Here is an 11553-nt window from a genome sequence, read left to right as displayed (position 1 = left end):
TTTCCAGGTATCCAGTGGAATTTCACAGTATGTAAAATTGTTTCTTTTTGATTTCTGGAAAAAAAATTTGGATTATAGTTTTAAATATTAGTTCTCTCATATTGTTTTCATTTTCCTTCAAAGTTTAGTTCTTTATTTCAATTTATGCTGAGGGAATACATGTTTTGTATGTATTTTCATTTGCTTGTCTTGTTTTTTCTACTACAAAGAAAAAGTATCTGGGACTCAATTCATTGCACACAGAGAAGAAACCCAATGAAGAAAGTATTATTTGTTCACTAAAAGATATTTCAACCTTAGAAACGTTAAAAAAAAGTATAACTTACAATAAATCCTTAAGGAGAACATTGTTAGTCCTAATAAAATTAAATTTTTAGCTTTTATAGCTGAAATGAATTTGGACACATTTATTTAGGATATTGCTGCTGATGAAGGAGTTTAAACAACCTCCTGTCACTCGATGTTTCCCAGTAGGAATGACCGGAAAAAGAGTCAGGCTCCTACCTAAGATCCTCTGTGGCCTTGAACATGGTTTTTCTCAAATGTATCAACAGCAATAATAAGAAAGCCTAGACTCCAAAAAAGTATCTGACCCACATGAAGACTATCAGGCAAAAGTAAAAGGTATAGAATTTTTTTTTAATTAAATAGAGGCTGTTCCAACACATTTGTGCTCTTTCCCTAACTTGTTTACTAACTTGGATTCAAATTTTCTACTTGTTCTAAACTACTCTTAATAATTTTACAGAAAGAGTCTCTAAATGCTGGACATTTTTTCTTTTCATTCTCTAATATGCCATTCATCCTGCCTATATTATCATTCCTGGGTTCACAGATACAACCAAGGATTCTGTAAAATCACACCAACCAATGACCAAAAGATATTATTCTACCATTCAAAAAGAAAAAAAAAAAAAACAGATTTTTATATTTCATCCCAAAGCTTCAATTCTCTTTCTTTTCTCTCTACTTCAGGGCTTCCTCTCTTCCCCTACAACAATTTTCAGGGATGGGAAACAATTGCAGAGAGGAAGATAACATAGACTCAAAGGAGGCCTTTCCAACCTCAGTAAACAACAGTGCTCATTGTCATTTTCCTCCCAGAAAATTTAGGGTAAGGAAATGCTTTCTACAGATGACTTCAGGGACAACATTGATGTAGTCCAGATTTATGTCTTCTTACCCAAGAGCCGTGAGCACTTCTTTCCCACAGAGTTCTGAAGAGGCTCATTAAGTTTCATGATCCTACTAAGCAAGTATCATGAGTTAAATCCCTCACTATACTCCTGTTACCTTCTCTAATCCTTGTGGTAAAAGGCCTCCATGACTAACTGTAAAATAAAACAGAATTAAATAGTACCTATCATTACCGATGGAAAATTATCCTGGAAGGACTGGTAAGATTTGAGGACAAAGGGTGAACATTCTGGGCAGTGGAGAATGTTCTCTTTTTGCTCATATCAGAGTCAGGTTATTATGGAGACCGTGCTTTCTTACAAACCTTTCACTGGGAAATGGGCCCTGCTAAGAGAAATGCACAGGTAGAAGTGTGAAATACTTTTACACTTTTATTGAAACTCCCTGAAGAGGTTTGCTCTTATTTGGACACAGTTTATGCTTTGCTTCCACTAAAACTCAGTATATCCACATTTCTACTAAACCTTACTGGCTGTATAGTATTACACTTGAATGAATTGCCTGAATCCATTTATACATGAATTCTTTATGCCTTTCTGTAGTTAATCAAAATATATATATTGATATTTGTTTTTGGTAAGCTCCTTTCCTATCTTCAGATTTAGTTCTAGCCAAAGATTTTGGCCTGTCTGCCATGAGTGGAAGGGAAGAAAGGAGTAGAAAGAATAGAAAAAAAGTACTTTGTGAAAGGTAAAGACCAAGAAAATATAATATATATCATAAAGCTTTCAAGGTTGCCATTCTTTATCACTCTACTACAGGAAGTGTGCAGGTTAAGCAAGGATGATTATTTTGTATCAAAATTTGGTTGACCTTTTCTTGGACTCTGTCTCTGAAAGAAATGTTGCTAGAAAGGTAAACTATCTCATGTTTCAATTTATCTCAGAACTGAGCACAATTTTGGATTTCTTGCATTAGTGCAAGTAAAAATTTATAAGTGCATCCAACCAGTACTGATTCTTGATATGCTAATTGCATAAATGTGCTCTTTGTTAATGAAGTAATATATACAGAGCACTCATTGTTCCTGAATTTAGCATTCTTGAACTTCAAAGGGATTAGTCATGGAGGTAAAGGTTTTCCATGAATGTTCACTCTTAAATATTGATCAATTTTCTCTTTTCATTATGCTCTCTCTAATATTTTTACATAAACATGTATTGTATACACTCCATGAGGAAATTGTTCAAATTCTGAGATCACATAGAATGAAATAAAATGTAAGATCGATCCTACTACTATGCCTAAAAAATTCCAAACTGAACTATTTGCTACCATGTGTTTGTGTTTCATTTTAGAATGAAGTTTGAACTGAATGTCTTCCAAAGGCCCCTTTACGCAGTTGGGAAATGTTCTCCCAAGGGAATAATTATCCACCTTATTACTTGCTAGCAGTCTTTAAAGAAGACTAGCATATTTTCCATTTGTTTAAAAAAATGAGAGATAAAATTTTTGTATTGATGTTATCAGTATATTTCCATTTCATGTTAAAATGTCATTCTCTTGCATTCATTAAACAATGTGTAATTATGTGATGGAATGGAGAATGAGGTTAGGATGACATGGAAAATCATTAGCTATGCAACTGTTTCCCAGTTCTGAGCCCCTACCCCCCATCTATCAGAAAATAAAGAATGCCTTTTAGAAGGAAAAGTTGAAGTTCTTTTCACGCTTCTAAGTTGAAGAGGAAACTGTGGAATCTTTCAGTATCACTAGCAGTCTTGGTGCCCAACTTACTCCCTCACATAAACAGAGCTTCATTTTGATTGCAATTAGAAAATTACATTGTTCGGGGTCAGAAGACACTTTCTGACACTAGCAAATATTTTCAGGGAAAACTCAACTGATTTTAATTTTGAAAAAAATTTAATTGCAAAATAGCAACAATCTACATAGAGGGTATAGGATGACTACAGTTGAATGACGTAGGCTTTCCTATCTAAACATTAGGGATGCCTCTGTGAACAGACTTGCCTCAACATTTGATCATAAAAAGATGCTCACTCTTGGCAAGTGGAGAAGTAAAACATCAGGCTTAATAGATTTTGAGGTATAAGCAAGGATGTCAATCATCTTCTGATTGGATTGTTTGGATTTGATGCTAAGTGAAAATTTGCAGATCTGATTATTAAAATGGCAAAGCAATCCTTTATAATGGCCACAAGGATAAACATCATTTGGAAAATAGGACAAAAGCCAAAGTTTTAACAATGTCTAGTTGTTCGGAAATTCAATCCACTTCCTTTAAAGTTAGAGGTAAGTATACACGTAGTATCTCTCTCTCTCTCTCTCTCTCTCTCTTTCTCCCCGTCTTTCCCACAATGACTCCTAGCACAAGAAATATGGATTTTTAAATACAAAGTCCACTGGTAGCTTCCTGTCTAGAGCTGGTGTCTGACAGGACTTTTTATTTGGAGATCATCTTACAAGGCCCTGAATAGCAAATAGCCACTTTGACATAGTGTTGTAAATTAACATTTCAAGGCATTCAGACAAAAGAATCAGAAGAGCTGTGAAGTAAGTGATAAATTGAATATTATGTTAGTGGAATGTAAAAGGGTGGCAGATTGAAAACATATAGAAAGTATCTTCAGTTTGCTATTTAGCTGCAGTAAATTTCTTTTACATATACATAAACATATCAGAAAGAAAACATCAAAATAAGTACATGTAGACATATGGGAAAGACCTATTTAAGAATTCCAGCATGATTACTTATAGAAATTCCACTGGGACAGTTTGTTGAGGTAAATGAACAAACTTTTCTCTTTAATTTAGATTCATACCTTGCTTTTGATATAATATACCATTATTCTAGGTTATATATTTTTTAAATGGCTTCAATTTTAAAAATCATATGTACACATGTGTATTTCATAAAATTCTATCTCTATGTGTTAAGTAGATTTGATTTACAGAATTTCTTCTTCATGAATTCTTTGGCTAAGCCAATATCTCTCAGAGTTTTTCCATCTTCTTCCTCTAGAATTCTTAGAGTTTCATGCCTTAGGTTTAAGTCCTTTATCCATTGTGAATTAATTTTTGTGAGTGGTGAGAAGTGACCATCTATTTCAGTATTATACATATACCTATCCAATTATCCAAGCACCATTTATTGCATAGGGATTCTTTTCCCCATTGTATGTTTTTGTCTGCTTTGTCAAAGATCATATGGCCATATGATGATGGTTTTATATCTGGGTTCTCTGTTCTAATCCACTGATCTAGGTCTCTGTTCTTATGCCATTACCACGCTGTTTTGGTTACTATAGTCTTATAGTATAGCTTGAAGTCTGGCAAAGTGATGCCTCCCAATTTGTTCTTTTTGCTTAAGGTTGCTTTGGCTATTCGGGGTCATTTCTGGTTCCATACAAAGAATAGAACTATTTTTTCTAGATGTGCAAAAAATGGCATTGGTACTTTAATGGGGAGTGCATTGAATCTGTAAATCACTTTGGGTAGAATAGACATTTTAACAATGTTGATTCTTCTGTTCCATGAGCATGATATGTTTTTCCATTTGTTTACATACTCTGCCATTTCCTTCCTCAGTGTTTCATAGTTCTCCCGGTAGAGGTCTTTCACCTCCTTGACTAAATATATTCCTAGGTATTTTATTTTCTTTGTTGCTATTGTGAAAAGTATTGAGTCTCTGATTTGATTCTCAGCTTGACTCTTGTTGGTGTATAGGAATGCTAGTGATTTGTGTACATTGATTTTGTAGCCTGAGACTTTGCTGAATTTATTAATCAATTCCAGGAGTCTCTTGGCAGAATCTTTGGAGTTTTCTAGATAAAAAAATCATATTATCAGCAAAGAACAATAGTTTGACCTCTTCTTTCCCCATTTGGTTACACTTGATTTCCTTCTCTTGCCTGATTGTTCTGGCTTAGGACTGGCAGCACTATGTTGAACAGAAGTGGTGACAGTGGGCAACCTTGTCTTGTTCCAGTTCTAAGCGGGGACACATTCAGTTTTTGCCCATTCAGTATGACATTGGCTGTGGGTTTGTCATATATGCCTTTTATAATGTTGAGATATGTTCCATCTGTGCCTATTTTCTTAAGAGTTCTTATCATAAAAGAGTGCTGAATTTTGTCAGATGCTTTTGCTGCATCTATTGAGAGGGTCATATGGTCTCTGTTTGTGCTTCTTATTTACGCGGTGAATCACATTTATAGATTGGCATATGTTGAACCATACTTGCATCTCTGGGATGAAGCCCACCTGGTCATGGTGGATTATTTTTTTGATGTGCAGCTGAGTTCAGTTTGCTAGGATTTTATTGATAATTTTTGCATCTATATTTATAAGGGATATTGGTCTGTAGTTTTCTTTTTTTGTTGTTGTTGTATCCTTTCCTGGCTTTGGTATTAGAATGATATTGGCTTCGTAGAATGAGTTGAAGAGGATTCCTTCCTTCTCTATGTTATGAAATAATTTCTGCAGTATAGGTACCAGTTCTTCTTTGTAGGTCTTGTAAAATCCGTTTGTGAAACCATCTGGTTTGGGATTTTTTTTTTTTTTCTGCTTCAATTTCATTACTTAATATTGGTCTGTTTAGGAGTTCTATTTCTTCCTGATTGAGCCTAGGGACGTTGTGCGTTTCCTAGAATTTGCCTATTTCCTCAACATTTTCAAGTTTATGTACATACAGATTTTTATAATATTCACATATGATATTTTGTATTTCTACTGTATCAGTTGTACTATCACCTTTTTAATTTCTGACTGAGCTTATTAGGGTCCTTTCTTTTGTATTTCTGGTTAATCTAGTAAGAGGCCTGTTGATTTTGTTCCTCTATTCAAAGAACCAACTTTTTGTTTCATTAATCTTTTGAATAATGCTTTTGTTATTAGTTTCATTTAGTTCTGCTTTGACCTTAGTTATTTCTTTTCTTCTGCTTGGTTTGGAATTTGTTTACTCTTCTTTTTCTAATTCCTTGAGATGATTCATTAGATTGTCAATTTGTGATCTTTCCATCTTTTTGATGTAGGCATTTGTGGCTGTGAATTTTCCTCTGAGACTGCTTTTGCTGAATCCCACCTATGAAGTAGTTGTGTGGCTATGAGAAAAAAACATGCTTTGTCTCAGTGTAGGTTTTATTTTATATAAAAGAGAAATAATATCTACTTACATAATGGCATTTTTATGGGCAAATATGTGATTCTGCAATTTAGAGGATATAATCAAGTATATGAAGACAAATGATTAGATAAATGTATGACATATAACAGTGTTTTCAATTTGTGCTATTCTGAAAATCTGAAAACAAGGGTAATTTGATTTCTGACTTTCCAGTTTGGATGTTCTTTATTTCTTTCTCTTGTTTAATTTCTCTGGCCAGGACTTCCAGTCCTATGTTGAGTAAAAGTGGTAAACGTGGACACTCTTGTCTTATTCCAGATCTTAGAGGAAAGGCTTTCAATTTTTCCCTGTTCAGTATGATGTTAGCTGTGGATTTGTCTTATATGGCCTTTATTATGTTGAGGTATGTTCCTTCCATACCCAGTTTGTTCAAAGGTTTTCTGATGAAGAAATGTTGAATTTTATTGAATGTTTCAGCATCTATTGAAATGATCATATAGTTTTTGTTCTTGAGTTTGTGTATAATTTTCTTACCTTTGTTATGTGATATTCGTCATCTTTATTGCATTTTAGGTAAAACTCAGATATCTCTAGTGTTTCAGTAATGCCACAGAGAAACAATTTCAGCTCTGTACTATACATCTTAAGTGTTTTAACCATTTTTTTTTAAAATGGAAACAAAACACAACAAGGTTTACACTACAATTTTAGTGTTTAGTAACTATTTCTTTACATTCTCTCTGTCCTTTGGATGTGAGCCATGACAATTAGCAAGTTATTCTTCTTCAGACAGGGAACTGGAATCTATTTAGGCTGGTGCAAAAGTAATTGTGGTTTTGGACTGTGAGTTTTAAATCATTTTAACTAGGCTCAAACACAGCTATATTAATCAAAATAGGAACCACTGAAGTCAATACATTTTTGCCAATGAGAAATAAATTATTCCTGTAGCATAACAATCCATGCTTTGGGATTTGACGAACTCTTGGAAAGCATCTTCGGCATCCTACTGGTGGTGGAAGCATTTTCCCTGCAAAATGCTGTCAAGATGCTTGAAGAAGTGGTAGTTGTTTGGCGAGAGGTCAAGTGAATATGATGGATGAGGCAAAACTTCGTAGCCCAATTTGTTCAACGTTTGAAGCGTTGGTTGTGGGACCTGAGCTCAGGCGTTGTTGTGGAGAAGAATTGGGCCCTTTCTGTTGACCAATGCCGGCTACAGGCATTGCAGTTTTCGGTGCATCTCATCAATTTGCTGAGCATACTTCTCAGATATAATGGTTTCACCTGAATTCAGAAAGCTGTAGTAGATCAGACAGGCAGAAGACCACCAAACAGTGATCATGACCTTTTTTTGGTGCAAGTTTGTCTTTGGGAAGTGCTTTGGAGCTTCCTCCCAGTCCAACCACTGAGCTGGTCATCGCCAGTTGTCATATAAAATCCATTTTTTGTACCACGTCACAATGTGATCGAGAAATGGTTCTTTGTTGTTGCATACAATAAGAGAAGGTGACACTTCAAAATGATGTGTTTTCTTCTTTTTTTTCAGTCAGCTCATGAGGCACCCACTTTTTGAGCTTTTTCACCTTTCCAGTTTGTTTCAAATGCCAAAGGACCATAGGATGGTCTACGTTGAGTTCTTCAGCAACTTGTTATGTGATTGTAAGAGGATCAGCTGCAATGATGGCTCTGATGATTACTCTCAATTGGTCGTTGTCAACTTCCGATGGCCGGCCACTGTGCAGATAGTATTAAATTTTGTTATAAATTTAAAACAAATGCTAAAAAATAGTGAAGCTGATTACTAGAAAGAATGTTTTAAGATTTTTTTCTCTAAAATATTTTTTTTTGCAAATAACAAAATAATTGTTGGCATTGAGTGCTTATTATAATATATACTAGTCACTATGGTCAGCAATTTACATGGATTATCTCATTCAATCTTTGCAACTTCTCTGTCAGGTGGATATAATTTTGCAGTTGAGGGAACAGGTTGAAAGCAGTTAAATAACTTAACCTACTTGTCCAATCTTGAAAGTAGTGGAAATGGGAATTGGGCTTAATCACTGTGCTTTCAGAGCTTGTACAAGGACTACTCTGACATTTAGTTGCTTCATATTAAGCAGATTGATATAATAGGATATGTCACATCAGGAGTTCATTTTATCCAACATCAGGGAGTTACATTTCTCAAAATTAGATGTCTTGTGGCTAAAGGACTGCAGTTTTTCTATTGCCATTGTGAATACTGGTAATAACTAAAGGTTTGCCAGCAAAAGTTATTTCTGTATCCAGGATCCAGACAGAGCATCAGAGAACTGAGAAATGTGTGTTTGATATGAGTATATTGTCCCCTCAGAGAGTTGATTTCACCGCAATGGGGTGTTGCCTTATATCTGTAGCTAACAAAGGTATTTCATGTATTGTATCAGTAATCATATGGATGGAAGCTACTTTATCTCACTATATCTCTCCTATTAAGGGGAGAAATGTTATAGAAACCTACATAGGAAGAAAAACTGCAAATATTGAGAAGCAACTGTCAGTATGTATATGTCCGTGCGTACATGTGAATGCATGTGTGAATTAAAATATAAGTGTGTATGTGAAAGTGAGTGAGAATGTGTCAGTGTGTGACACAGAGTAGGTGTGTCTGTTAGTGGATATGTTCTTAATAGCATGATGAATTTTAAAACTAATTATACTTCTTTCTTGGATTTGGCTACTAAAGTACTCAGAACTAGATTTTGATTTCATCTATAGTAATATATGATATGAATTCCATGTACTAATATTATCTTTACTTCATCTCACAATATTGCCATTATTCACCTCATTTATCATGATTTTCTTATCTGTTTTAAATTTAATGAGTTGTACTGATTTCTTTAGTGAATCTCAGATTTTGTTATTTAAGGGGGAAAAGTCTACTTTTAACTGAATAAATAAATTATTTGAGATATGGTGTTATCCTCTTTAAAATGAAAATAATAAAATCACCTAGGAAGGCAAATGAGGTAGTTGAAAATAACTTTTAAGTGATTAAACTTTATTCTCCTGTAAGGAGTGATTGCTTCACAATTCTTGGATACATTGACATACTCCATTTACAACTTTAGGACATACTCCTGAGCTTGGCATAATAAAAATAAACACATTAACACTCACAATATCCCAGGTAGTATTCCAAGTGTCCTAAACGTATTAACATCCCTACCAGTGTTATTGAACTGAACTGGAGGCCGCTTGCCCAGCAAAGTAAAGCCAAACACTGATGCCAAGATTTGCAATGGAAGAAAAAGGCATTTTATTGCATGGCATCAAGCAAAGAGAATGGACAGCTAGTGCTTAAGACCAAAATCCCCGATAGCTTACAAGCAAGAGTTTTAAAAAGCAAGGGTACATTTCAGAAAAGCAGAAGGTGCAGGCAAAACTGTAAATCAATACATGGAGGTTATACATCAGTTTGGCCAAAGAGGGCAGGATATCTTGAAGCTTACAGGTCATAGGGTTATAGGTGGATTCAGAGATTCTTTGGTTCCTGTAGGTGTGTCTTTCTCCAGGCACCTCGGGGAGAAACTTAGAATAAAGAATGGCAGAGTTCAGTCCTCAGTCCTCCCTTAGCTGAGGTCTGCATGATAGTTTTCATTTGCCATTTGCTGGGGCTTTCTGAAAAACAACTCAAGAACATATGTCAAGATGTTATCTTTCAGTTTCTATAGGGAACCAAAACACCATGTGACTCTAGCTCTCTTGAGAAACTATTCTTACTCTCTTCTTGCTTATCAGGTTGCTCTTTTACTTGTCAAGGCTGGCTAGGGGCCTGGAAATTCCCTTGAAGGGACTCAAGATTTTTTTCTTCATTTCCATGCATGGGGGGCCCACACATGGAATTATTTTCATTTTCTAGAGGAGACCAAGGCACTGAGTGATGAAGCACTTTGCCCAAGATCATGGAACTAGTGGAGGGAGAGATTCCTAGCAGATATGCAGACAGTCTTGCTACAGAACACTTGCTTTCCACGCTGATGCTATGCTGCCAGTCAACATAGGGACATTTTGTGAATTTGCTTGCTCTCACAATAGGGAGATATGTAATAACTACTTAATTCAGTGCCACTGAAGAATAACATAACTCTGTGATCAATATTTTCCTTAAATTGTACACATAAACATGTCAAGTTTTTTAAAAAGACAAATGAATCAATGAGTAATACTTTGTTGACTCTAACTTTATGCTTCTTATAGGAGAGGATGACTAATTCCAAAGCACATGAATAGCACATGTAAATGTGAATCATGGATATTTATAGTTTCTGTGATAATCTGACTTGAAAAATGTCCTCAAAAGTTTGACAGCATTACAGATAGAGTATCATTTAAATCATTGATGTTTAAGAAATATCTTTTTAAGAATTTTTGTTGTAGTCATGTCTCAAGTTGTTCACATTTAAGCAAAATTACTCTGTGATAGTTTCTTTGCATTTATGTCACTGATTTATTCTTTACTTCATTACTGAGCTCAACTCTGTTCAAACAAATGTCATTGAGTGAACTGGTAACTTCATCTTAATCCAGTTTTACTTCTCTTGACTCATTAGTTGTCTATCATATGTTGTTATATCTGACTGATCTGTGAAATACTTAAAGTCTGGCTTTGGAGCCAGCTATTTTTTACCTGTCATCTGTCATAGAAAATTTGTTTACTATCTGTCAGTGTTAGTTTCCTCATTCATAACTTGGGGGGAAAATTCTACTCTGCAAGGTGGTTTTAATAATTAAGAATCATTAAATAGTAGGAATCAACTAGCAGAAATTATCACCAACATCATCATTACTACAATCATCATCACCATTATCATCAGTATTATTGGTTCAAACTAATTTGTTTGTTATACTAAAATGCAAAAAGTCCTGATTTCATGAAAATTAATGATGTAAAAGAGGGCCATTTCCATGTCAGATTTCTAAACATAGATTCCATATCATTTCAAAAGTTTGAAAGCAGTGGGCTATGCCTTACTGTAACCTCTTTTTTGCAAGAGTCAAGCAATGCCTGATTAAAGAAATTGCCATTTGATACTGGGCTGAAAACATCAAGAATCCAATTTGGAAACACATAGCTATTCAACTAACTCTTTTGATTTTGTCTACTTTCAGAATGCTATGATATAAATAAAATATCAACTACATGAAAGATTGTGTTTGATTTCAATTAAGATGTTTTATGTGACTTAAGAACAATCTTTAACATTACAGCTGAAGGTGAG

Source organism: Eulemur rufifrons, chromosome 2, assembly GCF_041146395.1.
Source record: "Eulemur rufifrons isolate Redbay chromosome 2, OSU_ERuf_1, whole genome shotgun sequence".
NCBI classification, from domain to species: domain Eukaryota; kingdom Metazoa; phylum Chordata; class Mammalia; order Primates; family Lemuridae; genus Eulemur; species Eulemur rufifrons.
This window is presented reverse-complemented; position numbering follows the sequence as displayed.